Source organism: Callospermophilus lateralis, unplaced genomic scaffold (assembly GCF_048772815.1).
Source record: "Callospermophilus lateralis isolate mCalLat2 unplaced genomic scaffold, mCalLat2.hap1 Scaffold_63, whole genome shotgun sequence".
Classification (NCBI taxonomy): Eukaryota; Metazoa; Chordata; class Mammalia; order Rodentia; family Sciuridae; genus Callospermophilus; species Callospermophilus lateralis.
In genome coordinates this window covers 13,579,507-13,606,413 of record NW_027514713.1, presented here as the reverse complement: position 1 = coordinate 13,606,413, position 26,907 = coordinate 13,579,507, and the positions used below count along the sequence as shown (strand labels likewise).

The 26,907-nt window shown below is 37.4% G+C and overlaps 2 pseudogenes; one reads left to right on the top strand and one right to left on the bottom strand.

Moving 5' to 3' along the window:
• Positions 1–12,065: 12,065 nt before the first annotated feature.
• LOC143389609 (transcription factor JunD-like) lies at positions 12,066–13,013 on the bottom strand (annotated as a pseudogene).
• A 3,996-nt stretch (positions 13,014–17,009) lies between these two features.
• Positions 17,010–24,765, top strand: LOC143389677 (constitutive coactivator of PPAR-gamma-like protein 1 pseudogene; annotated as a pseudogene).
• Positions 24,766–26,907: the final 2,142 nt, after the last annotated feature.

Genomic DNA, 26,907 nt, shown 5'->3' with positions numbered 1-26,907 from the left:
ACCCTAATATTTCTACAGTAAGTGACCCAGTTTAATATCAATTAAAGTATATTCACATGGGACAAGATGTGTATTTTGAAGTTAATTTTCTTTCTAAATTTTTATATTCCTATTTTTTCAGTATATATACATCACAGGATGTATCATTTTATTCATTCACAAATTGAAGTGCATATTATTCACTTTCATTCACTCCCTGTATTAGAACTTATGTATTTCTCCATGTTGCTTTACTTGCTTTTACATGAGATTTCTTTTATAACACATTACTTTTGATTTCCATCATCATTTTCGAAGCAAAACTCAAACACAGTTTGTTATAATTAGTAACCCTAATATTACCACTAGATGTATAACTACTTGGATTTCATGTTTGTATGTGAATACCAGATTTCATGTATTTTTTAAAATATCAAGTCAATCCATTATTTAAAATAGTAACCTGTTACATTTTTTATTCACCGAATGTTCTATTCATGCATCATCTCTATATATGTAGACACAGGGTACACCTTTTTGTATTTTCAAACACTAAATGATAGGGTTTCAAAACCTTCTCCCAGAAATGGCAGAAGAAATACCAATGTCGTCTGCTCCATGTATTTCTTCCATCACATAATCTTCTGGACACAAATTGCAAAACTCACGCTTATCTTATGATTCTACCAATGCCTAATTTTAATGAGAGCATGGAATACTAAAACTATCTAAGTCTGTGGTGCGTATTGTTTTCAAATTTCAATCTTATGTTGAGTATACACTTGTTTCCTCCTACGATATTCACCCACCCCCCTTTTGAAAATATCCCTGATCATATTACTCATTTTGTACTTTGCCAGAATTCCTAACATCCGTATTGATATCTATTTTTCCAAATGCCTTGTTGTGACTGACTCTCCATGTGTGCTGATATTCCCATTTACACTGTAATAGAAATTCGATTGCAAAAAGGGCCTTTTGTCCAAATCATAAACTCACTCTTCTTTCTTACCCTACACAGGAATTCTGCCTACTGTCTCTATTTCACTGGAAGTTCTCTTTTACATTCGTAGTCCCAGGTACAAGATCTTATGCCATTGTATATGGATTTAGAGGATTCATCTCTGCAGAACATAATTCAAAACTATGTATCCAAATCAAGGGCCCAACACCCTTGTGTGCTTCAGATCTTACCTAGTTTTCTATTTTCATACTTACATTTCATCTTACATTTTTATAAATCTCCTAGTTTCCCAATATCTGTATTCATCCAGCAGAATGAGTCTAATCCAAATCGAACATGATATGACCCTTAACCATACTCTGTTCCCTCCATGTATTTTCATATAACAGCAGGTCCTGAGTTGATCTTGCCATACAGGTATGTAGGGAATCCTACAGCTGCTGAGAAGCTCAAAGGTAGATGCAGAAATGATCCCAGGAGCAAATGTAGGCAGCTATGTAGGACCTGTGAGGTCTAAAGTCATCTTCCATGGCCAGCAACCCGGTCAGGATGAAGGTATATGGCTGAATCAGCCTCTCTCTTCTCAATGCAGGGAAGATGGACACAATCAGGCCTGTGTGGATTGCTGATCCCGGGCTCCTAGGGTATGTAGACCTTTCGGTCTTCTGAAAATGTCACAGGAAGGTGGGGCAGCCTGCATCTCATGGGACCCTTGGAAACAACTGTTAGGACAAAGTGGTTGTCAAGGCAGTGACCTCATTCACTTCCCTGAAGGAAGTAACCTCACTTCACTTCCTTGGTGATGGAACTCTCTGAACTTGGGGTCCAGGAGGCGAGGCACCCAGAGGCAGTTCCAGTCTCAGGGGGCTCACTTGTTTGTCTGTATCAAGGCCAGAGTCATCCTTTCTTGGCACCCAGTGATGGGTGGATAGCCAAATGCCTTCAATGGTCTGAACAGGGGCCCTTCCTGAGAAAGAAGTGTTGGCTCATTGCTGGCTCCTGACAACTCCACAGAGATGGCCAAGGAGACCAGGCTGAGACAGGACAGGCCACTGCTGGGGAACATATTTTCACCCACCAGTCAGAGGACAGAGTGGATAGATGCAGACCAAATAGAGGGGCGGTTTGTGTGTCTTAGTGGGTGTGTGTTTCAATTTGTCATTTTGTCTCATGTTCTGAGAACATGAAGGAAAAACATTTTTCTTTGTAGTTGTTGTTGGTTTGAAATGGGCTGTTAACTAGTGAGTCTTTCTATGTCAGTGGATCCCACTGGGTTTTTGGTTAAAGAGAGTAGAGAGAAGAATGCATCCATGGATGTGTCCTGTCTAGTGGAAAACTTTCTAGCACTCCTCATGCCCAATTTATCAATGGACTGCTGCTTCTATTTCACATGGGCAACACCTACTATGATCCTAAGTTTCTGTATTCTTCCTGAATTTTGGCCACTCTCTGAAGGCATTCGTGGTTTTGTGTCCAAGATGTGTACCACATTCAAGCTCTGTGACATGTCCATGGACTGGATTGCTGAAGGAAATGCCAAGCATCTCAGCAAACTGAAAAATTAGCATGACTGGAAGGATCTCTCTGGAGAATCCCTGCTTGGATAGATAGCAACCCAAATAGCATGATTAGGAGCTATCAGTACCACAGTGCTCTTTTTGAGGAAAAGTCTTTTTCCAGGCTTTTTTCTTACCTATTGTTATGTCTTTGCCTTAGGCCACCCCTTTGTGAATCCTCATGAAAACAGTTTCAAATGGAAATGAAGAGGCCTAATCTGTGCCTTTAAGGTAAAATATGTGTCTGAATCAGACTTTTGGCCCTGTGTGAGGCTGTGGATTAGATTCTCAGCACCCCAGGAAACTAAATGAAGATCCCATATATCCATCCAAAACCAAAAAGATGAAAAAGAAGATTCCTATGAAGTAAGAACAGGGATTCCCTGGGTCAAATGAGTTGTTGCAATCCCTATAGTAAATAGCACACAGGTGTTTGACTCCAGTACACATAAAGAATGTACCCCTGGCAGGCAGGAGGTCTCTAATTTGAGATGCAGTGCAGTATTAACTACAGGCCCATTTTATCTATCCTGTTTCTCAGGAAGGGTGTCCAGGCCACCATCACTTTTGGCAAATGATGGGCATGAGAGCTTACTTTGGACACCATTTCAGACTGCTTCCCCTATGGAAACCCCCAGCCAGAATGTTATCATGAGTGTCTATATGGAAGAAGATGAGGGCCATGTGGGACTGTTTTTGTTTGAATAGTGTTCTTTGATAGACCAAACCTGATTTTTCTCTCAAAATTGTGAGTATCTTGCCAGAAATCATTGAGAAAATAATTTTGGCTTTAATATAATTTACTGCAAATTCTGAACCTGCTTGGAATGCCTGCTCATGCCTTAAACTCACCCATGCCTGGTTTTCTGACCAGATAGAAGCCTTCTCTGAAACTTCAGTGACACCTCAGAAATATTGGCCTTCCCTGTCCAGATAACCACCCTTTCTAATGATCTTCATAAATTCTGATGTTGGGGCCAGCAAAAATGTAAACTTCCATTAGTGTGATTCTTGTCAAAGTTCTGTTATCTGTAACCCCCTTTTTTGATAATTTTTCTGGGCTATAAAGCTGGGCTGCAGGAAAGCTGCTGCTGTTGTCTTGTTTCCTGTGGTTTTGGGTGGGAGAGGCAGCCAGGCCAGTCAAAGAGATAAGCTTGCTTTATTCGATTTTAATTGGAGTCAGTAGTCTTTTCTTGCATCCGGGTCTAACAATGGTATGCAGTGATCTCTAATTTTGAGACCATATGGTTCTTTCAAGCAGGTAAATAATAATTTTCTTTCATAGACTTAAACAACAATCATGTTTCTTCTAAGCTCCAGATTTTCTCCAAAAAGTTTCCCAGAAAAAAAGAGTTACTCACACCATTCTGCTGCTCATCATCTGCTTTGATATCCAGTATGGTTTGGACTTTATTATTTCACTATTAATAGGCATAGTGTGGACAGGTTATCTCATCCTGACATGTCTTCAAAAGGCTTTTGATCAATAGTGATGGCATGCTCAGTCCTTTGGTGTTGATCAATGCTGACACTTAAATAATAAAACTATGCAAATTAAGTGGAGAAAAAAGCTCAGCTTCTGACAAAAGTGATCAAAAGCAAATTTGTCACTACTATTAAAATAATATGTTCTATTTCAGAATATTTACCTCTGATAAAAATCAATAAAATAGGATTAAATTTTCTACTAGAACAAAGTTGTCTAAATAGCTAGCAAATAGCTTCTGGATTTTTCTTTTCTGTATCTGGAACAGTTTTTCAACATTTGCTTTAATTTTCACTATATCTGACACCATTTGCATATCATAAATTTTTATAATTTTTATTCACTTTATATCTTAGACATTTATATTTAGTCTATTTTTTGTCTTCTTGCATTACAGTTCCTGATATGTCTTTCAGTGAAATTCTATTAGAGAAATATTGATGCTTTTATTTTTTTCTTTTTTGTCTATTAATATATACATGCTCATATCAAAACTATTCAGGAGTCTCCTGGAGTATTGCATGTTTATGGAAACCTTGGGTGACTTAGGTAGATCCTGTGAACAAAAGAGATAGGAGATTTATCTCATTCTTGGACTACCTTAGTGTTCACTTCCCTTTACCAAAACTAGTAAAAGAACAACATGAACAACAGAAATCCAACAAATACCATGAAAGAGTACTTCAGGAACAAGAGAATGCCTGCATTTTTTTTTAAAAAATAGAAGTGTTGGGCACCATATAAAACAATTGAAAGCCACGCACACTTCTGTTAAGAATATAAAATGATAGAGTAGGTATAGAAATGGATTTGATGAATGCTAAAATTTTAAACAGAATTACCACATAACCTACCAATTTTATTCTTAGCTAAATTTCCAAATGAACTTAAAACAGATATTGAAATACTTGAACATGAATATCAATGGCATCACCATTTATACTAGGAGATATATGGAAATCCAAATTTTCATCAGGAATGATAAACAAATGTGTCTATGTATTTATATGTATACATATAAATGATATATATGCATACATACTGAGGAAGCACATGTACATATAGATATATTCATACAAACAAATATATATCTATATATAGCATTCATATATATGTTTGAATATTACCCTGCAATAAAAATGAAGTATTGATACAGACCACCATGTAGACAAATATCAAAAATATTAAGAAAAGTAAGCAAAATCAGAGATGAAATTTAACCTGGGTTATAACTACATTTATATCAAATATCCCAAAATTGGAAATCATAGAGTTAGAACAAAAAGAGTTATTTGCCAGGGGCTTGGAAGCCATTTAAGTGAGTGGTTGCTTAACAGATTACATGGCTTATTTTTAGTAATTAAAATTTTTTAAACAAGATAATTCTTGTAATTATACCACAACATTGTAAATTTCACTACATAACTTATGTTTGATGGGCACTTTTATGAGAATTCAACTCAATAACACCAATAAGGAAAAAGTCTTTAAAACACTGAAGTCTATAGAATTATAACTAGAGATGACAGAAATGAACTATGGAATTGAACATAACTTTCTAATCCTTGTATTGAACAAATGACAAGAGTAACTGCATTATGTAGAGTCACAAAAATAGAATTCTAAACACAATGAGTTATACTCCATGTATGTATAACATGCCAAAATATATTCTAAAAAGAACAAATAAATTAAATTAAAAAAAACTATGGAGTTATAGTCTCTCACATGTACTATGCATCCCAAAGCTAAAGCATGGATGGTAAAACAGGATACCAGAATTCAAGAGCCTTTTCTGAGTCAGGCAGTGCTCTTAATTCATTATTTACTTTGTCCATATCTTTCCAGTATCTTGAGTCCTGATTGGAAGACTTCTGATCTTACAGATGAGTACACTAAGTTTGAGGTCACCATCACTGCAGACTAAGTCTCTGACAATTAATTTTTGTGATTTCCAATTTAATGAATCATTGTATAACAATTAAAAGTCAGTCTTGTTCCCCCACCCCCACCTCACTCCCATAGGAGGGGGAAGCAAGAGGTAGAAATTATGAAAGGGCAACAAAGCCATCTGCATAAACTATTAATGTTAAAAACTTGATTGTGATCATTTTTACACTAGTAAATATATATACCCAAACATGAAAAAGTATGAATTATATATATATAATTTCAGTATTACCCTAATAAAATTGTTTTAAATTTGAAAGAAATTCATATATTCCTCAGAAAAAAAAGTATATATTTGGAAAGCATAGGAAAAGATGCTAAACATTATATGTTATCAAGGAATTACATATTAAACACAACTATAAAAATTTACAAAACTTTAAACCTGACAATATCAAGAGCTGGCAAAGATGGGGAAGAAGAAGAACTCTCATAAATTGCTGTAGGGATAACAAAATTGAACAGCCACTCTGAAAGACAGAAAGCTATCAAGATAGCACTCTGAAAGACAGAAAGCTATCAAGAAAGCTATCAAGATAGCTTCTTAAAAATTAAATTTACACTTACTATGGCCCACTAATTGTATTTCTCAGGTTAATTCAATGAAATTGAAAGCTATGTCCACACAAAACCTACATACAAATGCGCACAGATTCTTCATTCATTATTGCTAAGAGCAGGAAGCATCTAAGAGAGACTTCAGTAGCTATTTGCCTGTTATTAATGTAAATATTATGATACATCCATACACTGGAGGGTCATTCAAAAAATTTTTTTAAATGAAATTTACTAATAAACATGGAAACACATGGAGGCATCATACATAAATATTGTTAGAAAAAATATATTGTCTGAAACACACATTTTTTGTGATTCCAAATTTGTGACATTCTGTAAGAGTCAAAAAATTAAAAATGTTTAAGATTGCCAAGAAATCAGGGGCAGTAGAAGATGCTAAATAGGGGAAGATCAGGGATTTCTGGCATAGTGAATCTACTCTATAAGACACCATCATGGTGAAAATTGACATTATTCTTTGCCAATGCTTAAAAAACTGTAAAATTAATATTTTAATAAATAATTAAACTATTTTAATAAATAATTAAACTATTACCATTAATAATCATTTAATACCATCACTATTGACAAAATATTTTGATTTTGTGCTTATATCAAATATTTTTCAGTAATATACAAAGCAAAAAATAGTGAAAACTCTGAATAAGGGAAAGCATATGGGAACATGGTACTATGTGCTTCATTTTCTTGTAAATCAATAACTCTCTTTAAAATAAAGTCTGTTCATTAAAACAATCACAGAAGCCTTGGTAATCTTTCTAGCCTCAAACATGGGCTGCCCTAGGACAGGCCCTAAACAATAAAATTTGTACTGAGATTAATCTTCAAAAACCTGTTTTTCTTCTTTCTTTTCTATTTTTACAATTTTCATTATCTTTTTAGAGAATAGTGAACATAAGGCCTTTGTGAATAAACTAGTACCTTACATTCAAAAGATGCTTATTCATCAATAAAAAATGATTTTTTATCACTTGGCACCATAGTTAGTAATTCTTTGAATACTAAGGAAAAGATGTTCTAAACTTATTTTACTACACTTATATTCATGAGAAAATTTTCTGAGTCTTTTTAAGTCAATCTTACTTCTAATATGCTACCTATAAAATGAGAGTACTTTCTTTTACTTAACAAATCTCTGGTTGAAATAAATGAAGATAGTTCAAGTAAAGATGTATGCTGATAGATATTAAGGGACAGATAAATTGTGGGTGATATTACTGGGAGACACAGTCTTATTGTTCAGATAAATAGTAGGCATTTGGTGATACTTAGAGCTCTATATTCTTATTTTATAATAACTTAACCCTTCCCATATAGATCTTGCATTTCTGAGTAATGGTAGTTACTAACACTAACCTACCAGAAACAGATAACAGGGTCTGTGAGTCATTTCTGTCCAGATCAAGTTCCATTATGCTCACAATATTTAGTAGAGTTGGACATGACCAGCGCCAGTCAGGAACTTCCCTTACATTCTAAGCTAAGGTTAACAGGAAAGAGGTTCTTATTTTGGTTCCTAGAATTGGAAAGAGAAAATTCTGCTTGATTGGCATCCACAGCTCTTTTTTTTTCACAGATCTTAAAGTACCTGCCATGACTAAGTTGGATTTTACAGTAGCTGAAGAAATTATCTTCAAGTGCAAATTGGTTCATAATGACAATGTATATCTGCTAAATATTCAATATGATGAGGGTGAAAGAATGAGAAGATGGACTACAATGGGAAGGGGTAATTGGAAGAAAAACTGGCTCCCTGAGGAAGAAGGTGCTTTAACTTGTCTTCATTCCCAAATGAGAAAAATCATTAGTAAAATTCCTTTCTTCCTTTCTCTCTTCACTACTTTCATCTTTCCTCATTTCATTGGTTATTTCCTTCTTAACTCTCACTCTAAATTCCTTCCTTGATTTCTTTCTAAGAGAAGATGTCGCAGTTCACTCTCCATATTTACTTGTCACAAACTAGTCATTTGGAAAATAAAGCTCTATGGAAGGCATATCCATTTATGTTGGGTGTCATTACTCTGAATTGGTTTCAATTGAAAAACCTGAAAAATATATTTTAAGAGTATAAACACTCACATGAAACATTAGTTTGGATTATTTATTTGTTTATTTATTTTCTTATACAACAAGCTATACATATCTGGGGTCTAATGAGAGGCCCTGCATTGCTTTGCTAGGAAGAGAACCAGAAGAAAAAAAAAAGACAACAGCAATAAAAACTAAATTATTTTTATGACATTACTGACTTTTCTATAATAAAAGAAGTTTATAATAATTTAGAGAAAGTTACTTTATCTCTTCCTGAAAAATATTTAAACTTTCAAAGGTATTTTCACTGATTTTTCACCCAAATATCAAAGAATAATTTTATTCACTGAAAACTTTAAAGAAAAATTGTTTTTCAAAGGCAATTTTAATTTACTCAATGAATGACAATGGACTTTGGGTGTTCAGGTAAAGTAAGCATTTTTTATAGAAATTTTTGTAATTTTAAAGGAGAAAGGTAATTGGATCATCAGAGTACAGCTTTGCCCCAAATATCTGAATCCACATATTGATGTCAGAATGGTCAAACTTGGAAGTAAAGGAAAATTTTTTTTGGAGAAGACTCAAAGCCCTGGGTACCTACTTCTTTTTACCCATGAGTCTTTCAGGCACTGAGTGACTATGAAGCCAGATTTAACGATATGTCCTTAGTGTAGTTAGGTAAATCTGGTCTCATATCCAGTAAGATAGATTCAATGGAGGCCATTTTAGAGAATGGAGTCCAGGAAACCAGAGCAGCCTTGGGGAAATTGAAATGTTAATGTCCCCTAGACATGGAGCCCATCCTAAGGAAATGTTAATGAAACAGCTCCAAGCAAACAGGGAGTTGCTAATCCTGAAGCTGCTCCAGGGCCTTCCTAACCAGATTACTCCTCCTGCCTGGCTATCTCCCACATTTTTGGCCTTTCCACCTTGGAAAAAAAACACAGGAGTGTGGGAAAACTGAAGAAAGACTTTAGCAATAAAAAGGGAAGACCTCCCTCTTCTATGGATTCCACCTTTTGGGTCCCCTTCTTCCTCTGGGGAGAAGTCTTTTCTACTGTCCTTAATAAAGCTTCCACTTTCCATTCTACACTTGCCTGGGCCTGCTTCTTTGGTGTTATACATCAGCATTGGGAAATTAAAGACTTCAGGTAAATAGCAGTAACAACTATTCTGTGAGAGGCACCAGAGTTAATGAACATTGCAGCATTATTCAAAGTGTAGCTTGAGAAGACTCTCTGTTATTACTGAATTTATTCATGGGAAATAGTAATTTTTCCTTCTTGGTCATAGATGTGTCAAAGACAGTTTAACAAGTTGAACTTGACAGTTTTTTCTACCCAGACTGATTTATTCCTTTCACTTGAAATGAAACATTATATTTAATTTATTAAAAATATGTGTGTAAACTATTGCCTTCTACTCTGTCCTCAGCAGAAAGAGAACTGATGATATTTGCTTAACTTTGTTGATTTCTACAAAACACCTCTAGGCTTCACATTTGGGTGTCCAGCTAAATTCAGCATGATGTTTATGTTAGTGCTTCTCTTATTTCCCTATTTCTTAACACTGTAATAGTATCTTATATTTTCCTGCATTACAAACACCTAGATATCTTAGTGTAGTAATTATCCTGATACACACACATGAAAAATGTTGATTCCACTTTTCATGGAACTTAGCATTTAATTCAGAAGTATTTCATAAGCTTCATCCTGCTCTCATGGGGTCTTTCAGTTTCTTTGACTGATCCTCTTGTGTTTTATTTATTTCAATGTTTTTTACATTTATTTAAGGAGCACTATGTAAAGAGTATGAATAACATTAAATTCCATTAGAAATAAATTTGATAACATTGGAGAGTTAGAGTGTTAAAATATTTTATCCCATCTTTGCATATTTCCATATAGAGACTCTGAGAGAAATTATAGCTACTTTGTTTTATGGATCAAAAATTTAATATGTGAGCTAAAAAGCTTGAATAACATACCCAAAATGGAGTCATGGCTGTGTTATTTAATGCAATTTTACCAAGTGACCACAAAACTCTGGATACACACACACACACATACATACACACACACACACACACACACGTTTTAAAAAAAGGAGTCTTCAAGGTGTCACTCCTCTCCTGGGGGGAAAAATAAAGTTTAAAAAATATTGTTATTTGAGGACTAACATTTGTCAAAGCAGGCTAATGTTAGGGTAGTCATTTCTCCTCTAAAGTATGAAGTCTTGAATGTACTACATTAATTCTCCCAAGCCAGGATTTATCACAAGCCTACCAACTAAGAAAAACTCAGTATCAGAGGAATTCTCCACCCAGTTCTACAAGAAGTTGAAAAAAGAATGAACACCAATTCTTCTAAAATTATTTAATAAAATAGAAAATAGCAAAACTTTCTAACCTCATTCTATGAAACTAATATCAACTAATATCAAACGAGACAGACACATTGAGGAAAAAACATTTCAGGCCAGTATTTCTGATGAACAGAGATGTAATAATTCTCAATAAAATTATGACAAGCAGCATAAAAAAATCATATTAAAAAGATAATGCAATATGATCAGTGGGGTTTGTCCCAGGGATGCAGGGTTGGTTCAACACATAAAAATCAATAAACATTTTTTAAGTAAATAGATGTAAAGTCAAGAATCAGAAAATTATCTTAAAAAAATGCAGGAAAAGCATTTGACTACATACATGATCAAAACACTAGAAAACTATGTATAGTAGACATATATCTTAACACTATAAAAGCTGTCAATGGTAAACACAAGGGAAACATTATTTTTTTCTTTTTTTTTGTATTATTTATTTATTTATTATATTTTTTTGGCATAAGGAGACTGTGAAAACAGAAAACAGGGAGAACAAAGAATTACAAATAGGAATTCGGACTCCTAGGAAAACAAAAAGAAAGACAAAAACAAAAGAACAAAAAGGGAGTGGTGGTAGGAAGGATAGAAGAAGGTAGCCAGAGCTAGGAAAAGGCATGGTAATTTTTTTCTTCTTCTTCCCCTTTCTTGAAAAAAACACAAGGAAACACACACGTATACATATCCATTTGTTCCCGAGTAAAAATATAAATAGGGCAGAACCAAACACTTTGTTCTTCTTTCTTCCAAAGGCAAAAAAAAAAAAAAAAAGTAAAAGAAAAGGCAGGCTGCTGGCTGTGCCCAACAGAGCCCCTTCCACAAAGGTGTGTATAAAGGGACAGCTCTCGGGGCTCTCAGGTTTCTGCAACACAGGGCCACAGACAGAGGCAGCTCGATTAAGGGGGGTTGTGTCATGCCCCCAAGGAGCTGGGGGTCCAGCTTATTAAAGTCCAGGGCGCCCTCTATGAGATCTCGGTACCCCCTGGGATATACCTGGGGCCGCGCCCTCTCCAAGTCCTAGGCACTCTAGGGGGAGGGGGTCACCAGGGCCGCATGCTCTCCAAGCCTGGGGCACCCATGCCTCACCCCTAGTGAGCCCGCTCCTCAAGCAGGGGGGCTGCCCCCCTGCTCGGGCTCAGTATGTCGGCACCTGGTGCTGGGGCAGCAGCTGGCAGCCACTGTTGACGTGGCTGATAACTTTCTGCTTGAGCTGCACCACTTGCTGGCTCAGCAGGCTCGCGGTGGACTCCAGCTCCTTATCTGGCTCTTGAGCGTCTTCACTTTTTCCTCCAAGTGTGAGATGCGCTCCAGCTTGCGCTTGTGTCACTTGGAAGCTGCCATGCATTTGGCCAGCTGCTTGCGATCTGGCTCTTGCATGTCCACCTCGATGGACCATGGAAGCGGGCTCTCACGGAACCAGGCGTGACGGACCCAGTGCTATAGGGGCAGCTGCAGTGTGAAGGGAATGGGATTGGCGGTGAAGGCCACAGTGGCAGCACCTAGCAACCCTGTGAGCCACCCGCTAGCTGCTCAGGTTAGCTAAGAGCGGTGCCTCCTTGTGGGCAGCTTACTGAGGTGGGGTGAATAGGGGGCTCCACACTGGATACCGTGCCAGAGGGTCTTCCTTCAGTGCCCCAGCAGAGGCTGCCCTCTCAGCCCCAAGCTGATTCTGCTTGTGCAAATCTTCCAGGGCCTTAACAAAGACCTCGGTGAACTCCTACTCTTCCCTGGCTCTCACCTTGGGGTAGAGGAACTGCGTGCCTGTCCTGTGGTGGTGACCAGCCCTTTGGACTGCATTATGGGGTGCTGGAACTCAGGAGAGGTGAGCTTGAGTAGCTCCAGGTCTGGTGAGGAGGGCAGAGGTCGGGGGCCACTGCCCTGGTGGTGCCCATCCAGCCCAGGGAGGCTGAGGTGGCGCAGCTTCTCTCTGGAGCAGCAACACCTGCTTGCTTAGGCTCAGTGTCAGCGTGTCCTTCTGGGGCGCCCCAGGGAACAAGCAGCCCTGGGACGCTAAGTTGCTGCCATTGCCACTGGTGCTACCGCCCAGGCTCAGGGCCTCATTGCCTTAGAGGGGTGTTTCCATCCTCTGGCTACCCCCCCCACCTTAAAGCACCGGTAGGAGGGGGGAGTGGCTGGGCCGCTGGGCCTGGCCCTCCCACAGTGGCTCCTCAGAAACATTGTTCTTAAGGGAGAAAAATTTAAAGCATTTCCTTTAAAATTAAAAAAAAATATATATGCCTTTTTTTGCCACTTCTATTCAACAACATGTTGAAACTCTATCCAAAACAATTAGAAGAAAGAATTAAAGATAAATGAATAGGAAAAGAGGAACTCAAACTATCACTATTTGCTAATGGCATGCTTCTATATTTAGAAAACAAAAAAAAAAATTAACCTGAAAATTTTCTTTACTAATAAATAGATTCAGCAAAATAAACACGCATAAACCAAGTGCATTTCTATACTTTAACAATGAATCCACTGTAAAAATAAAATTAGGAATATCACCCCATTAATAATGTCCTCAAAAAAAAGAATAAAACAAAATACTTGGGAATCAATCTAAAAAAAGAGTTAAAATACCTCTACAATGAAAACTACAGAACACTAAAAATACAGATTGAAGATCTTAGAAGATGTAAAGATGTTCTAGGCACTTGGATAGGCAGAATAATCATAGTCAAAACAGCCATACTAAAAAAGTAGTTATACAGATTCAGTGGAATTCCTTTTAAACTTCCAATGACATTCTTCATAAAACTAGAAAAAGCAAGCATTAACTTAATTTGAAAAAAATAGGAGAGCCACAATAGCCAAAGCATTTCTCAACAAAATGAGTGAATCAGTAGGCATCACAATACTATACCTTGAACTATACTACAGAGAAATAGTTAAAAAAAAATTAAACAAGGTACCAAGAGACATGTAGACCAATCTCATACTAGAAAAAGATGCCAAAAACATAAATTGGAGAAAAGATAGTCTCTTCAACAATTGGTGCTGGTCAAACTGGAAATCCATATGTAGAAACATGAAATTAAACCTCTATCTCTCACTGTGCTCAAAAATCAACTCAAAGTAGATCAAAGAGTAAGACATGAGAATGGAAACCCTGTGACTAAGAGAAAAAAAGTAGGTCCACATCCTCATCATGTTAGCTTAGGACTTGACTTCTTAAACAAGATTCCTAAAATACAAAAAGTAAAAATAGGAATTAATAAATGGGGTGGATTCAAAGAAAGAAGCTTATTCTTCACAAATGAAACAATCTATAACATGAAGAGAGAGCCTACAGAATGGGAAAATAAATCCATACCACCACACATCAAATACAGCACTAATCTCCAAGATATATAAAGAACTCAACAAACAATCCCAAAAAAGAGACATAACCCATCAATAAATGGACTAAGAAACAGAACAGACACTTCACAGAAGAAGAAATATAATTGATCAACAAACACATTCAACAGACCATCATCTTTAGCAATTATAGAAATGAAAATCAAAGCTCTTTCAATATTTCATTTCACTGCAGTCATAGTGGCAATTATCAAGAATACAAGCAATAATTTTTTTTCATGAGAATGGGGGAGAAAAGGTACACTCATACATTACTAGTGGCCACATCAATGTAGAGTAGGTCAATTCACAAAAGCTAAACTATGGAAACAACCTACGTACCCTTCAACAGATGAATGGATAAGTAAAATGTGATATATATATATATATATATATATATATATATATATATATATATATATATATATATATATATATATAGTGTGTGTGTGTGTGTGTGTGTGTATGGAACATTACTCAACCCTAAAAACAATAAAATTATGCCACTTGCTGGCAAATGGATGCAACTTGAGAATACCATGATAAACTAAATAAACCAATAGCAAACTTTCAAAGGCTGAATATTTTATCTGGTGTGCAGATGCTAATTCATAATGGAGGGCACTAGGGAAGAAAAAATGCACTTTGTATTAGAGAGAGGGAAGTGAAGGGAGGGAAAGAGGTATGAGATTTTGAAGGATTATAAATGGATCAGATATTATTACCTTGCACACTTATACAATTACATGACTGATGCAATTCTACATCAAAAAAATTCTACAACAAGAAAAATGTGAAGGTATAATTCATTTGTATATACTGTGCCAATGCATTATACTGTTATATATAGCTAATTGTAACAAATGCAAAAAAAACCAGAATAAAACAAATTACACACTATAAAAACTAAAACACTGTTGTACTGAAATAGGAAGGCAACATACAAACCAATGCACAGAAAAGAGAACAAGGATAAACCCAGACACTCACTTCACACTCATGTTTGAGAAGAGGACCAATAATACAGAATGGATAAAGGATAGTCTCTTTAACAGATGGTGCTGAGGACACTCAATATTTACATGGGGAAGAAAGAAAATACTGGGGTTCCATTTACCAATCTCTTCCCATCCTATTAAGGTGACAGATATGATCTTTCTCTGATTTGATCACTACAGAGTGTTACATGTATTAAAATATCATGGTATACCACACAAGCAGATGAAGTTGCTATTTTTCAATCTAAAATTTAAAAAAGGAAGAAGAACATAAGTTTGTGAACAATAACAACAAAACACAGAAAAAACACTTTACATCATTGCTTTAGAAAACGGTACTTTGGCTATGATAATAAAAGGACAGGGGACAGAACCATAAACTGACAAGTATAATTTCACTAAGCCAAAAGCTCCTGCACAGCGCAATAAAGCATGAACAGAAAAAAGACTCAACTGTTGGAATGAGAGAAATAACCTACACATCACCTGAAAAAATGTGTAAAGTCTAAAACACACAAGAAACACACAAGAAAAAGTGTAAAGTCTAAAACACAGAAGACAATCCCTATGACTCTATTAAAATAAAATAAAAAACTTGAGGAAAAACCAGTAAGCAAGCTGGGCACAGTGGGACATACTTTAATACCAGTGGTTTCAGAAGCTGAGGTAGGAGAATCACAGGTTAAAAACTAGCCTCATCAAATTAGCCAGGCCAAAAGAAACCGAATAAAACTCTGTCTCTAAATTTAAAATAAATAAATAAATAAAACTCTGGGGATGTGCCTTAGTGGCTAAGTGCTATATATTCAATCCCTATTGGCAAAAAAAAAAAAAATGTAAACAGAGAGTAGCATGTTGTTTTCAAAAAAAAACGTGGTTAGGGTAAAATGGGGTGCTGATCTTCAATGGATATAAAATTTCAATTGCATAAGATAAACAACTTCTAGATATTTGCAGAATAATTCTATACTTACACTTTATAATAGTATGTTTTCAGAGTACATATATCCTACTTAGTGTTCTTACTATTGTGCAAGGCAGGAATGAAAGAAGCAAGGGAGGGAGGGAGAGAAGGATGATGGAGAGAGAGAGGAGGAGGTAGAAGGCAGGGAATCGGGGACTAACCCCATGATGCTCTTCCTACACAGTCAGGATTCCTGCTCAAAGTGGACCTGTCCTTGATTGAATATTCTGCTACTTCTATCATAATTTTTATTGATTTTATCTTACTACTTATTTTTCAAAAGTAAATTCCAAGAAGGCAATCGGCCACAGATATGAACACAGCACATAAATGTAACCTGCAGGTATACTGCATTTCGCCACCTCATGCACACTGAGTTTTCATTCCCATAATCACAGAATTCCAGTGGTCCAAGAAAATATGGGAGCTAAGAGAAAGTTTGGTACAATGTGACCATGTCCTATCCACAAGTATGTAAAAAAAGGGAGGGTGATGAAACCCAGGGAGGCCACACAGTAATGTCCACCAGAATTAGATTCAAATACATAAAGAAGACAGCCTTGTCACTCAAGGTACTCTTTGTTAGCCCACCTCTCCAGCTGAGGATGTGAAGGGAAAGGGAAACCAGGGTGATCTACAGTCACATTTCTACCGATTCTTTCAAACTCATTAACAAACCAGTCGGAGAAACTGTCCACAGTTATCAAACTGTAGTAAAAACAATTGCACTGATTCTATGTAACATATTCACTGCTTTGGCATTAATGAACACAACATGGATGTGCAAGCTCTACAGTATGACTTGCTTGTAAGTTTGCATCTAGAATTCTTACTGCATACTTAAAGATAAATGTTTAAAATGTTGTAATAAGAAGGACAATTAAAAGACAGACAAGATGTACCATGACATGTGAAGAGATCACAGAAGAAAGAAATAGATTTCTGTGGCATGATGTCAATAGCACAGGTCACCTGTTTTTGGAAAGGCACTCTAAGTTTTCATTTTGCATTGGGCCTGACAAATTACAAAAGTTGCCCTAACAATATCAGTAAAAATGTGCATATTTCACTGGAGAAAGTGCTGATTCTAGGATCTGGTAAGGTAAATTTTAAAATGAACATGAACATAGAAGGAGGAACAGAAGAAAGAGTAGGAGGAGAGTCTCCCAAGGTGTTCCACATGTGGATGCCTGACAAATGAAATAAAAACTAAAGTAAAAAATTCTGAAATAGTGAAAGCTGGAAAAATATGAGCAATAAAATAAACAACTTTAACAGTAAAATATGAGTGAAAGCAACAAATAAATATGTATTTAGTGATAAAAATAATTGGCTTCATTGATAAAAAGTGACAGGAACAGAGAAATCTTTCATATAGAAGAGTTCAAAACAATGCAGGAAAATAGCATCCCCTCCTTCATGTGGAGCTTAGTATTCTTGCCTTTTTAGGAGTGGGCAGACTCAGTGACTTGAATGCAAAAAACAGTGAAGGAATAAGGAAAATTATTACATTCCCAAAGGATGAACCTGACACAAACTACCTTGACAATGAATGGAGTGTGGCACTTCAAATATTTCAGTGACCATCAGGTAACCTCATTATGCTGTGGCAACAAGGCATTTCAAATCCATATTATTTCTTCAAAAATTATTTAATCAGTTCTTTTTACAGGTAACTGACAATGACCATTTTCACAAGCAGGGAACAAACCATAAGGATACTCTATCCCTCAATGTTGAGTGCCTATCTTTCAGTAATCAAATAGAATAATTAGTTTTAATTTGGTTTTAATTAACAAATATATATATATATATATATATATATATATATATATATATATATATATATATATATATTGCACATGTTAATGGATTCAAGGGTAATATTTTCAAATGCATGACACAAAGTGATCATATCTAATTATCTATCATCTACTTTTATCCCTTGTCCTGCCCCAGCACTCTTCCTACTCTCAAGAAATTACTATTGGGCTTCCATATTACTTTTTTAAAAATCAATTCTAGGATGTAGGCGGCAAAAACGGTAATAGAAAAATTATTTTTGCAGCCACAAACAAGCATTTGCAGAAATGAACTGTCCCCACATCTCAGAGACCATAAATGTTAACACCTGGCTGAGTCTCCCTTTGTCTCATTGTACAAAACTCAAAAAACAATCTCCAGCTATTGCTTTCACTATGCTGACCTTAATTTTTCCTCACCCATTTGACTTCAGTTCTCACCACATGAGGACGGGGGCTCCACTTAGATCATCAGAAACCACAATGGCACCGAATCTAAAGGTCCCTCATTTGTCACCCTGTAGTTCACTTTTTAGTAGTTTTTTAGAACAAAAACTTACTTTTTAGAATCATCTCTTCCAGAAATCCACGTCATTACATTTCCCTGGTTTTCTATCTCCTTAACTGGATGCCCTCACTCTCCATCTCTTTTATAGACTTTTCTTCTTCATTGCTAAATATAGGTGTGTCCCCACCTCAGAGAAATGATCCCTGTACTTCTATATCTTTACCCACACCCAGGATTTTGATAAGTCTCATGGCAGTATTTCCCACATTCCCCTGCCTCCCAAATACCCATTTTCTTCCCAGTCCTCTTCTCTTACCTTCAGACATGTTCATGTGGATATCTAAGAGAAATCACAAATATCAATGCAAAAGCCTTTCTCAAGACTAGCCTCATGTGGTCTTTCTGCCCCATACAGGTTTGGGTATCAGCAACTACCCTAGAGTGCTAAAGTTCAGCAATTGTCCTTGGTCTTTTAACCATTACACTCACCCAAATTCATCTCCCAACCCTGCTTATTCTAAAGACAATATTATAAACATTTGTGTGTGTGTGTGTGTGTGTGTGTGTGTGTGTGTGTGAGAGAGAGAGAGAGAGAGAGAGAGAGAGAGAGAGAGAGATGCATATATTCAAAATTATAAACATATAAGTATACAATTTATATATATTAAATATCTATAAAATATATAATTATAAATAAATAAATCAGATTAAACCACTTTTATTCCTGTTATTCTATTGGAAATCATATCCATGCAGACAAGTTCTGCTAAATGGCCACAAATCCTCTTCATATCAAGAGATTTATAAGCTGCTTTTGCCAAAAAGCACTGATTGTTCACTTAGGCCTACAGATGCCCAATGGATATCCACAAGTGAGATAACCATTGGCATCACTGAAATATGTTTATTCTATTTATTGGCTTACAATAATCACAGCATAGAAAAGAGAAAGAAATATTTGCAATATTAGTAAGGACTCCTGAAACATCCTAGGCACAACAGAAGTAGGAAGAGGCCATGACTGAATTGCATCTCTTACCCCACTTCTGAATAAAATTTTGAAAACAAAATTGTATATAAATATATATGTTCACACACACACACACACACACATGCACACACACACATACACACACACACACATACACACACTGGATGGTGAGTGTAATCCTCCCTTTCATAGCTGGATGATTAATTTCATACATACAACTAATGAAGATTTGTTTTAAAAAAATTAAAAATCTGCTTGTAAAACAAGTACTGAAGGGCTTTCTAAAATTAGTAACCAAGTCAGCCAATGAGTAGGCAGATACTCTGGTGGATGCTAGAAAAAAAAAATCAAAAGTATAATTCTGGCGCCATCTAGTGTCTAATAAGGAGCTAGCACTTCTAACAATGAAAGTATCCACGCATGTTAAGCACAGCCCTAAGTACAAGTAGAGATGAAACAGGAATTCTTGAAACCTCAATAAAGGGTGAGGAAATTCAACTGGAGAAGGAAGAAATGGAAGATATCCTATGGAGGCCTTTATCTCACAGGTAGAAAAGGATTGGGGCAGGTAAATGACATGGCGAGGGGTGTCTTAGAATAATTCAGAAGGTAAAACATTTATGGATGATAACCTTAGATCAGATGCCTAAAAGAGGTCAGTACTCCGTGTTTTTTTATTTTTTTGAGTTCTTGGGTCAGACCAGGGGAATGGTAGTCCCCAGAAGAATGGGAGTAGAGGTTATTTGCTGTTTTGTTGATGCCCATGTCCTCTTTGCATAGAACAAAGCCTGATGTCAATAGTTTTATTTTAAAAAGCAAGGGGTCATGTTTCTATGTATAAAACCAAATGAGGGCTGGGATGTGGCTCAAGTGGTAGCACGCTCACCTGGCATGCATGCGGCCCGGGTTCAATCCTCAGCACCACATACAAACAAAGATGTTTTGTCCTCTGAAAAACTAAAAAATAAATATTAAAAAAAATCTCTCTCTCTCTCTCTGAAAAAAAAAATGAGTGTTGTAGTTATGCCTAGAGGTTGAGTGTTCGCCTATTATGCATGAGGCACTGGGTTCAAGCCTCACCACCACATAAAAATAAAATAAATGCATTGTGTTCATCTACAACTAAAACATAAATATTTAAAAGAAAAAAACCTAAATGATAACACTGTCAAAAATAGATCCCTTACCCATCCATGCAAACTGCCTTTTAGAGAATCATGAAGCTGAGGCTTGGCCTTACTCCAGCCTGAGAAGCTGGTGTCAATTTGTGTCCTACTTTACAGATGTAGGGAGTTTCCAAAAGTCACTTCTGGAAAGGGTCAAGGCCTCCTCCCCCATCAATGCTTTTTTCATTGCCCAGGTGCTAGGAAACCCCTGCCTGTGAGCCAGTGCAGTGGAATGTGCAATCCAGACCAGGCTCCAGCAAGTGATGGCTGCATCACAGGCTTACCCTCTTGGTACCTCCAGGTCTCAGTATGTACAGAGCAGGTACCAAGAGAAGTCTCTGTGAACATTCTGGAAAAATTGTTGTTCTCCCAAAACAAAGTGTCTCAGGTAATATCCCCAGGATCCCTCCCAGAAACCCCATGGAACCCAACCAGCCTGAAAATATGAAAAGTGCACAGCATCCCATGAGAGGGAGGAACCAAGAAAGGCTGTGCTGTGCCATCTTCAGCCTCCCTCCATTGTCTCAGGCCCGCTGTGGAGCAGACCCTGAGGTCACATTTCTATCTCAGAGCACAAAGACCCTTCTTCCTCACTGGGTCAACAGTGACTCCTAACAGAATTCCTGGATGCCTCTCCTGACTCCCTTTGCCTCCTGTGGACGCACCCACCATGCCTTCTGCTCCCGCACCACTGTGCCACCTTATTCCTAGGCTATGCTCAGATAAGGGGTCCTGAATGGGATGCTGCTACCCACGTGCTTTCTCTGTCTTCTCCCCGCCCACTGTTCTTATGGGATGGGCTCCACTCACTCAGCCTGACTTCATCACCAGCTCTGCCAAACAATTAAGCCCCACTAAGTCCTCTCCACTTTTTTTCATAGGCTCCACACAGCATCTGGCCTCTTACCTGCACTGTTCTGCAGAGCCATGCCCACTCCACCCATTTGATCCTCTGCATTCTGTCCACGTGACTCATCCTCTGATGACCTATTTAACTCTCTGGGATTGCAGGTTTTTTTCCTCTAGCTGTGGAAGCTTTGCTGTCTGGCTTGGCTCAATTCCACCAACATCCACTAGCATACCAAATAATTCAGATTTTCTTTGTTAGCTATGCTTTTCCATCAAGATCACTCATACACCAGCCACTCTGTGTCACCTGGTCTTTCCATTGCTCCTCCAAAACTTCATCTGAAATGAATGAAAGGAATCTTGCAGAGATTCCCATGATTGTGACACCACTGAGTCTAAGGGGTAATTACATTTGGGCTCTGGTCATGATTGGACCCCAAACGTGGATGACCTTGAACCACTTTGCTAACCTGAGTCAGACTATCTCCATTTACAAAATTTAGCTGATGATAATACTTTATTTGCATAAATGTGAGCATGTTTTAAGCACTGTCTGTGTATTATGGATGCAGAAGAGATATTGGCCAGCAATTAGCAAGATCCCTGCCCTATATGTGAAACAGCCCAGCCAGAATTAAAAAGGATGTTTGCAAAGGACATGGCCTTCAGATTTTTTTTTAGCTCTGTGGCCTTCAGCACCTTTTCTTACCCTTTCAGCACAGGATGGGCACAGGTACTTGGCAAACAAGAGTCATCTTTGATCTCTTCTCCAGCCAGCCTGGGGCATCTCAGAATGAGGGACCATAGGTGTCTGATCATGACTATCTTTCTCAAGATTTAGTCTCAAAAGAAATAGCCTCCTTATAATGACTTCTGTATAACTATGGTTTATTCTGATAGCCTGACTGAATGCTGTAAGGACAGAGCACAGTTGGAGGCTTGGGTTTCAAGCTGCAGAAACTGATCTGGGTGCTTTAAAAAAATGCACTAGATAACACTGGGGAGGTCAAGGGAACCTGATAGCAAAGTTCAATAAAACTAGAGCTGGGTTTTGCCAGGTGATCTCAGTGCCCAAAACCTCTTTATAGTCATCCCTGGAGCCTGTTGCTATATGAGCACACTGTAAGTCTTTCTGCTGTCACTTTGTTGCTGCTCAGATTCTAAGTCTTCAAAGAAGAGGTCCAGTTGGCTGGATATAGGTACTGGCTGGGAATATGAATTCTTCACATTCAACTAGTTATTGAAGGATGAGTAGAAATTTGCTAAAAAGCAAAGAAAAGCACATTTTAGGTAAGAAAACCATTTGTGACCTCATAAAGTTTTTGTGTCCTCTCAGAATCACATAACCACACTATGCCAGATGCTTTTCTCATCCTGTCATTCCCTAAATCTTTCAAAAATAGTGCTGTATGTTGGGAAATTGGTTGCATTTTTTTAATGAAAATGCTACAGGCACTTATAAAGAATTTAAAATATACAGAAGAATCCTGCAAACCTGAGCAAGTGGTGGGAATCTTGTCAAAACCCAGTGCCCCAAACATCAGAATTAACATTAGACTTTATTATTTTCTAGGCCTTTCTAGTCACATAGATTGGAGGGTGAATAAAAAAGGGGGGGGATGGGTAGAAAGAAAGAAAAAACTTTTATTAAAATAAGATTAAATGTGGGCTGGGTTTGTGGCTTAGTGGGAAAATGCCTGCCTATTACATGCGAGGTTCTGGGTTATATCATCGATACCACATAAAAATAAAGAAATAGCCCAGCCCTGGGGGGCTCTGGGCCAGTGTGTATACCCATACATCCTCACTTAGCTGGCCCTCACTCTGGATACCAGTGGGAAGAACCTGACAGAGCAGAACAACTACAGCAACATTTCTCATGAGGGGAAGCACACACGGCTCTATGAGCGGTCCTCGCACATCAATCCAGCCCAGAGTGGCAGCCCCCAAAATGTGGATTCTGCCTACTTCCCTCGCTCTTCTACATCATCATCATTAGATAATGACAATGAGGGTAGCTCAAAAGTTGAAGGTCCCTACACTGCCTCTTCAGGAAGCCAGCTAGTGGAAAGCAAAGGGAGCCACATGGGCACAGTCCAACCATCCCCCTGCCTCCTGTTGATGCACACCAGGAACCACATGAACATCACCACACCTCCCCTGCCCCCATCACACATGAGTTGCTAAAAGTGGCCAAGCACAGGCCCAAGAAGGGGCTGATGTACCCTTACATCTTCCAAATCCTGATGAAGTGTGAAATCAAAATTGCTGTTTTTATTGAAGATGAAGCCAACAAAGATCTGCTTCTGGCTGCCCTTTTCAATAGGCCAGTTCATCAGTATGTTTACAGAGTCCTGTTTAGTTTGGCAGAAAGCAGAAAGAAAACTGAGAGACTTGCTTTAAGAAAGAACAGAATTCCACCAGAATTCTCACTAGTGATCATGAAGGAATGGGCAGCTTACAAGGGGCAATCTCCTCCAACCAAGTCTCAGGGCAGGGGCAGAGGCTTTGCAGGAGTCTTTGGCTTAGGCAGCCCTTATGAAAAAACCATAGCAACTGGCCCTTACCATGCCTTCTGGGTGGAGGCAGCATCAGAACACTGTGGATCCTTCTCAGGCAGTGACAGCAGTGAAACTAGCAAGTCCCAGGGTGGAGTCCAAACTATACCTTCTCAGGGAGGGAAACTAGAAATCGCTGGCACTGTGGTTGGCCACTGGGCAGGAAGCAGGCAGGGCTGTGGAGCCTGAGGGCCCTTCCCATTGCAAGTGGTCTCTGTCAGAGAAACAGCAAGAGGGCACCCAATAGGAGTTATTTCCACCCTAGGGATACAGAGGTTTGGTAGAGTTGGAAGGCACTATGGCTGAGGTTATAAAAGCCAGGGAGCAATTCAGGGCAGACCTCCTTATGCTGCTTCAGTGGAAGAAGTGGTCAAAGAGTTGAAGTCAAAATCTGGGGAATCAAAGTCCTTTGCCATGTCTTCACACAGGTACCTGGCTGAAATTGCAGTCATGGCCGAGGACAAGCCAGTGCCCCAGATGAATGAAAGTGCAGGGGACACCAGGACCCCCAGCCACTCAAAAGTGCCTTAAACAATGACAAAAATGTGCACTACAAATCCTCATTGAAATGCACTAAATACAGATAGCACCTGCTGCAGCGAGGCTGCTCTGGAGGCAGATATCTTAAATAAAGAAGAGCAAACTTATTTTATATAGAGGGTGAAAGATGCTGGAAGGGTAAAGATTTAGGAATATCTGGAGAGAAAGAGAGCCTGCAGTTATGTACATTTTGTCCTTTCTGTAAAAGAAAAATTAGGACTTTGAAAATTCAGATCCCTCTTTGATTTCAGAGGTTTAAACAACACATTTTGAGTCTTAACCAGTTGTAATCAAAATGCTACAATAAAACAAAAAAGAGAGAATGAAAATGAAGAGCATTTGACTCCTACATTTAAAATAAAGTATACACAAAGTTTAAACTGGTTATGACAAAGCTTATAGTTATATTTCTTGAACTATAAAGAAAACAATTTTTGGCAGTCTTTATATATAGCTTAAAATATAATTTTTAGCATTTGGCACCATATGTATGCCATCATATTTGATTTTGCATTACTGTTTCACAATGAAGCTTTGTTTAAGGCTTTGATTTTTATGATTATGAAAGAAATAAGACACAACCACAGTTTTTCTTTCTTACTTAAATTTTATCATTGTTGATGTGGTTCTTTTGTGTTAAAAAAAGTGCAACTATGGAAACTAAAAAAATTATAAATTAATATTGCTGTTCTGCTGATTTTACATACAAAGTACATTATAATACTTTACAAGCAAGTTAAATGGAGATGCAAATGACCTTTCAAAATCAACACAATGTGTTCTGAAATTTCACAATTAATACCATGCATCTGTGATCAATGAACTATGTGGCTTTTGAATCAGATGTAGACCATTAGTATACTACTTGAGCTAAACTTCTGCATTGTCCATAATTTTAAAAGTGCGTAGTTCATATTATGCATGTTATTGTCCTTTCTTCCATTCTTACCAGTGTGTGCCCATTTGCAAAACAAAAATGCTAATAACCAGTAATGGGCCTATAAAAGATGTTAACTCTGTTTAGTCATTGACTGATCTTGCTCTAACATTAAAATTTTATGATTATTGACCTCTGTTGCATTTATTCTAAAATCCCCCCAAAATTATCTAGTCATTTCCAAGTATCAACATTACCCTGGTGTATTCACTGCTGTATGCATTATTGTTCTTTGTTATTGTTTTATGCCTTCATATTAGCAAAATATGAAATTCTGTGAAGAAACAAAAACTTTGATCTCAAAAAAACAAATCACCCTCTTTCTGTAGCAGGAAACAAACTGCTTGTTCTTGAAAACTTTTCCATCAAGAATTTAGGAGAAGCAGGTATACATCTATAAGTTGTTTTTTTTTTTTTTAATGTTTTCAAACAATGTACTTGAAAATCAGAATCACTTTTTATCATTTTCATATAATTCTTATGTTCTTTATCATATTAGTGATTAGAAATGAGGTGTAATTTCCCAACACCTGCCTGCAAGAAATAAGTAGTGTTACCACTATTTACCCATGAGGAGTCCTTGCTTCCCCAATGCTGAAGTATAACACCAGAGAAGCACGCCAAGGCAAGTTTAGAATGGAGAGTAGAAGCTTTATTAAGCAGAAAAGACTTCTCCTGGAGGAAGAAGAGAATCCAAGAGGTGGAATCTGTGGAAGGGAGGAGATCTTACCTTTTTTACAGCTAATGTCTTCTTTCAGCTTTCCTGCATTTCTGTCCTTTGTTATGTTACCTTGAAATGATAGAATGTGGTGGAGAGACCAAAAAGTTGAGGGTCAGATGGGCTTGAGGAGTACTCTGGGCAGGAAGGGCTTGGGGCTTCTTTTGATTAGCATCTCCTTGTTTGCTGAGAGCTGCTTCATTAACATTTCTTTAGAATGGGCTCTGGGCCTTGGGAACATAAACATTTCAATTTCCCCAATTGCTGATCTGCTTTCCCAGGCTCCATTGCCAACACAGCCTTCATTTTTTATTTTGTATTTACCTAACTATGCTAACTACCTATCTTTAAATCTGGCTTCAGTAGGATCTTACTGTAAATTGAAGGGAGTTCAGCCCTAACTCACAGATTTTGAAGTATGAACTGCTGTTGGGTCTCATTGACTGTCCATGGATTTTGGTGTGGCATACCAAAGGCTATTGAATGCAACTTACAATGCTTAATAAAAATCTTCATACTTTCAGTATAAAAAATTTAAAAAAAAATTAAACAATGGTTAAAAATTATTTTAAAAAGTGATTAAATGTGAAAACAAAGCATTTTT